This window comes from Kogia breviceps, chromosome 2, assembly GCF_026419965.1.
Source record: "Kogia breviceps isolate mKogBre1 chromosome 2, mKogBre1 haplotype 1, whole genome shotgun sequence".
In the NCBI taxonomy this organism is placed as follows: Eukaryota; Metazoa; Chordata; class Mammalia; order Artiodactyla; family Physeteridae; genus Kogia; species Kogia breviceps.
This window is the reverse complement of record NC_081311.1, coordinates 55,122,166-55,128,452: the sequence shown is the minus strand read 5'-3', so window position 1 is coordinate 55,128,452 and position 6,287 is coordinate 55,122,166.

Here is a 6,287-nt window from a genome sequence, read left to right as displayed (position 1 = left end):
TGGCCCCTGGCCACCACCAAATCTGTTTTCTGCCTCTTGGATTTCCCTATTCTGGATGTTACAGATACATGGATTCAAACAACATGTGACTTTTTGTGACTGGCTTCTTGCACTCAGCATAACGTTTTCAAGGTTCATCCATATTGCCACATGAATCAGTATCCCATGCTTTTTTATGGCTGAACAACATTCCATTGGAGAGATACACCACATCTTATTTATCTATTCATCATTCATCAACCATTCACCAAATGCTGGTGGACATTTGGTTTATTTCCACCATTGGCCCCATTTTGAAGTCATTGAAAGGCTGAGGTCCCACCATCATCACTCAAACCTCGGAGTTAGCAGAGCTCCAACCAGAGTCCTCCCATGAAGCGTCAGTCCTTTCCTGCCCAGGCAGCTACCACGATGGCCACAGCAGTGTTCTGGAGCGGCTGCTGGGCATTGATTGCCCCTTGGAGAACAGCTGAGTTTCTTGGTCTTTATTCAGATCCCCTGGCCCAGGGTGAGGGACAAGAGGATGGGAAGAGAAAGGGAAGGTCGGAGGAAAGAAAGAACGAGTATAAGCTCCCACAGAAGCCTCTGGAAGTTCCGGGCCAGTGAGTGGTATCCACGGTGGAAAAGCCTAGTTGTGCCTGTGTCTCAGTGGAGCCCACCTGAGCACCATCAGCTGGACAGGCTTCCCCAGGTGGGGAAAATGAGCCCTGGGGAGCGGCGGTGGCTTGACCAATCCGGAGCCGAACCAGAGATCAACCCTGGCTGTTCCGTTCTGATTCCCAGCCTGGGTGTGCTCTGCCTTCCTGACATCAGCACGGGGTCTGGTACGGGCTTGGAGGGGCTGCCCCACCTCTCCAGTGGGCCCATTCTGCAACCAGGAAGCAGGTAAGGGGTCTGTCTCCTTCCGTCACACTCAGGAGACGGAAGAGGGAGGAGCGAGAGCCCTGGATCTGGAGCCCTGGGTTCCAGCTGCCCTCCTGCCCTTGCAGCTTCCCTTCGCCGCCCCCACCCCCAACCTGTAAAACAGAAATTGTAGCTCCCTGGCAGGGGACTTTGCGGCCCAAATGAGACCACACCTGCGACAGGCGCATGCAGGCTGTAAAGCCCTACGCCGACCCTTTGCTCACCGTGGCCCCGGCAGGCGAGATCAGGCCGTCCTGCCCTCCTGGAGGAAGGACTGTCCGAAGAGGGTGTTTATCTCACCCTGGGCCTGTAACACACTTGACCCAACCCAGCCCCCAGCCTCGGTCCCAGCCCCAAGGAAAGAACAGCACCTGATCTGCATTAATCTCCACTCCCTGCTCCATGCCAGACTTGGGCTAAATTAAGTGCATCCTTGGCCAGCAGTTCCTTCCCCAGAAACTGAGCACATCCTTCCCGGCTCCCCTCCCACCCACAGCTGTGCCTTCCCATCAGGCTGGTGGCTGGAGAGCAGGCAGGTCTCCCACCCACCTGCAGCCCCGGATCTGTCCCCTGGCCTCTGGCTGTCCCCAGTAGTACCAGGGAGGGGACGCTCTGTCACACCCCTCACCATGGGCCTGGCTCCAGGGTGGGGGGATGTTGGCGTTAAGTCCCTCCCTCCTTCCCTATATATTTTTTGAGCACCTTCTAAACGTCCTGCATCCTCTCCTCTAAGTACAAATCCCTGCCCTCACGGAGCTTACATCCTAGTAAGGGGAGACAAAGAGGAAACATAACAAGTAAATTATACAGTGTGTTAGAAGGTGAAAAGTGCTATTTTAAAAAAGAGCGAGAAAAGGGACCAGTGTGAGGGGTCAGGGTGCAGGTGGGTGAGAGTGGGGGGTGCGTTGCTGTCTGAAAGAGGGAGGTGGGACAGGCCTCACCGAGAGGATGGCAGCTGAGGGGGGCCCACCCTCCCTACCTAAGGATTTGCATACGTTTGCAGAGCGCTGGCGGCAGGCACTAGTTTTGACTATTTTCAGGGGCAGGGAGGGAAGCTGCTGACGTGGCTATTCTGTCCGGTCACGGCTACTCGGCTACTCCCATCCTGGGCAGGGAGCGTTTCTCCTCTGGGTAGAAGTCCCAAGGGAGCGGGGCAGCTGGCCTGGACTGCAGGGGACCTGCCACTGGGGACGAACCAGTGTGAAACCTCGGTCTGTGCCAAGGATGTGGGCCTGTTTGGAACAGAGGAAGCCCCAGCTGACACACTGAAACAGGCCTCGGCTGAGCATGCTGACCAACTAGGCAGGGACGCCGGGGCGGGTACCTGGGGGCCGTGAGCCACAATACACGTGCCGCTAAGACGTGAGGGTCCTGTCCCCGCGCCAGACCCGCCATCCCCAGATACACACACTCCCACCACCACACACGTACTGCATCAGCAGACTCAGAAAGACCCACCGTCACACTCACACACACGAATATCACAGCACAGACACACAACGCAATACACACCCCGTATACACGCACAGTATATCACACACACACCAACCATCATGTCACATACATTACACACCCACCCCACACACCCTCAAGGGAACACACCCAACATATACACACTACTCCACACAGACACATACATGCCACACCTCACTGACACATATCATACATCCACCCACTGCCATATACACAGCACACATGCCATCCACACCCCACACTTTGTCATAAAGTACAGGTCTGAAGCGTCTAGATGAACTCTCTGGAACTGTCTCTGTCACTTACAGAGTTGGGACACGTGCAATGTGTCCCCTGACAACCACTTTATCTCTGTTCCACGGCAGGGAGGAGGGAGACCTTCAGAATTCTTGAAGTGTCACTTCATAAAATGTCCACTAAGGAAGGGGAGTTCTCTTTCACCATGTAGAGCTCTCTGGAACAAGGGGAACATCTGGCATAAATACCAGAAACTGGGTTTTACTGCTAGCCTGGCTGATTACCAGTTATATGTCACTAGGTAAGTTACTTTTCCCCTGTAAACCTCAGTTTCTTCATCTGCAAAATGGGAAAGAAAACTGCTCTTTCCAAACTTCTCAGATGAAGTGAAACTCTCTGTGAAATTGCTTTGTAACCTGAAGATATACTGATACAAAATAGGATTGTCAGAAATTCATACAGGGCTTCCCTGGTGGCACAGTGGTTAAGAATCCACCTGCCAATGCAGGGGACACGGGTTCGAGCCCTGGTACAGGAAGATCCCACATGCTGCGGAGCAACTAAGCCTGCGTGCCACAGCTACTGAGCCTGTGCTCTAGAGCCCGCAAACCACAACTACTGAGCCCATGTGCCACAACTACTGAAGTCCACGCACCTCGAGCCTGTGCTCCGCAACGAGAAGCCACCGCAATGAGAAGCCTGCACACCACAACGAAGAGTAGCCCCCTGCAACTAGAGAGAGCCCACGCACAGCAACGAAGACCAAATGCAGCCAAAAATAAATAAATTTATTTTTTTTAAAAAGAAAGAAATTCATACAACTGTACATGCCTTGTTGCTCCTCCCTCATCCCAACCCCCCCCATGCCAGCCCCACCCCCTGCCACACACACACACACACACACACACACACACACACACACACACACACACTTCCGGTCAAGTCCTGGCATCCTACACTCCGTGGGGTGGTATGAGCAGGGGTCCCTGCTGCTTCCAGGGGAGGCTTAATGGAGTCACACAGGAAGTGAGATGGTGCTGCAAGATGGGCTCTCTGTTTCTTCTCAACTCAGGCCCCAGCAGGAAGTGATTCTTGCCAGCAACTGCCCTCCCATGGGCTGTCTGGGGCAGAGAAGTCACAGCCACGAGGGGGAGAACACCAGTGCAGGACAGAGAGACCAGCTGGGGAGGAGAGACACAGAGCTGGGGCATCTATCACTCAGCGCCAGCCTGTCCATCTGCTCGGGGCTGACACTTTGCAGAGAGCACTGAAAGGACATCTACACTGGAAGAGAGCTTCTCTGGGCAAGGTAATAGCTGCTCTGAACCATCGCAGTGCTGGGGGTCCTAGGCAAGAAGAGAACTAGGTCCCCGTAAAAGCATGCAGTAAAATCTTGAAGATTCCTGAAAGATGGGGACTCTGTCCTTCTCCAGATCCACAGAGTCTATAATAGCTTGGGTGGGCACAGGTCGGCAGCTCCGAGCCATTGCTAACTTGCGTCTGTTTCATGTAACAATCCTAAAGGCAGTCTGGGGCTGGGGCAGCAGCCCTGTGACTTTGGGGACCAGGTTCACTGCAGTTTCTCTGCCATCATCTTCATGGTCCAAAATGGCCCACTGATGCGTCTGCAGTCCAGTGGTGGGATATTATGGGGCAGCCTGCAGCCTCTGTCACAAAAGGCAAGGAAAGGAGCCCTTACGTGGGTCATTCTCTCTTGTCACCCCTTCCTCCACCTTTTTCTTTACCAGTCTCTCGGCTCTGTGCTGGGGGGGCTCACCCCTGCAGACTGAGTCCTCCTGGCTCCTTTGCCTCTGGCTTCCTGTTAGGTTAACCAAGGGAAGCACAGGGGGATTCTGGAAGGCAGGAGGAGAGAGCGCTGGGGTATCTCTCCCCTGATCCTCTCTCTCTTCACCAGCATGTGTCCATCTGCCGGTATGACCGCCATGGGTGCAGTTCCCTCAGGAGATCCCACCTCCATGGCTCCAGCTCTCAAGGGGCCCAGAACACAATTTCCTTTCCTAATTCCTTCAGCCTGGGAGTGACGAAGTCTTCCCACCACAGCTAGTCTCTATAAGTCTCTTGCTCCCCTGTCTGTAACCTGCCCACACCTCTGTCAGTAATCTCTTTATTACAGCATCTTCATGGGGGGTACCATCTGAGGTGATTCTGTTTCCCACAGAGACCTTAATGGACACAGCCCTCAGGGGAAAATGATGTCTAAACACCCAGCTCAGATGGCGTATGCTTGACTCTTGGAATTTAAGCTCTGGATCATCATCAATGACCCCTCTCCCTCCTCTCTCCTTGCAGACTCCGCCTTCTCCTACATTTCCTTCTAGATATGCCCTGTGTCCCCCAAGACTTTTTTTTTTTAAGATTTTATTTTTAATGTGGACCATTTTTTAAGTCTTTATTGAATTTGTTACAATATTGCTTCTGTTTTATGTTTTGGTTTTTTGGCCGCGAGGCATGTGGGATCTTAGCTCCCCGACCAGGGATCGAACCCACACCCCCTGCATTGGAAGGCGAAGTCTTAACCACTGGACCTCCAGGGAAGTCCCTCCCCCAAGGCTTAATCTGAACACATAGGTGCAGTTTAACACCTTCCATCAAATGAGAAATGACCGTCTCAGTGCCTAAATGAATTGGTTGAGAACAGAGGACCCAAGGGGATGAGACTGCCTTTCTCAGCCTCCACTGAAAGCTTAGGGGCCTCAGACTCACCTGGCAACATTCCACCTCATGCAGAAATCATGTGAGCTGCTCGTGTCCTTCTGGTGACGGGGAGCTCAGTACTTCTTGAAGCAGTCCATTCTAAATGGCTTGCTCTCAAACTAGTGAGAATCAAAATCTGTCTCCCTCCACTTTCTACCCACAGGACACAGCTGTGACCTTCACACAAGTGTTGTGGACTTTGAAGATGTCAGTAATTGTGTCCTCCTGAGTCTTCTTCTCTCAGGCATTTCATGTCTAATCCAGCCTTCCCGTGGCTTTCAGGTGACCTCCCTCTCTCCCTCCCTCCCTTCTTACCTTGATATGAAGTTTACAGATTATTTCCTGGGGAGATGGAAGAAGAATCCCATCTCACCTCACACAGCAGAAACTTAATAACATTTCCCCTTAAACATTTCTGACTTTTCCTCCAAAGCTCCTTTACCTTGCTGCTACTTCACCTTTCTTCCCCTCCCCCGCCCCCTCCTCCAGAGTGGTCCTTTCACCGTGGGACTCAGAATCTCTCCGTAGCCTCCAGGCCCACAGCATAGTGTGCGAGACTGTACTCTTCTCAGTCACCACCAGAGGTCTCCCTACTCGAGTCTGGTTTGCTTCCATTCCAAGCCGCTGTGCATCTTGGACAGTGGTTTTGCCCATGCTGTTCCCTCTCAAGACTGTCCTTTTACCAGTGTCCATTTTTTGCCATCTGGATGAAAATATCCATTTATGGAGCTCCTAATTATCTTTCAGATATCAACTGATATGGGGTCTCTGAGGAGCGTTCTGTACCTTTCTGGTCCTGAGCAGTGAGATAACATTGCCTCAGCACTCTCTGTACCCCGCTAGAGTACTCATGATGTGGTATCGTCCACGTGATGGCTTTTCTATCCTTGAACATAAGCCTTGTACGTTTGATACTCTCTACACCAAATACAGGCCTCGTATAATACACTAAGCAATGT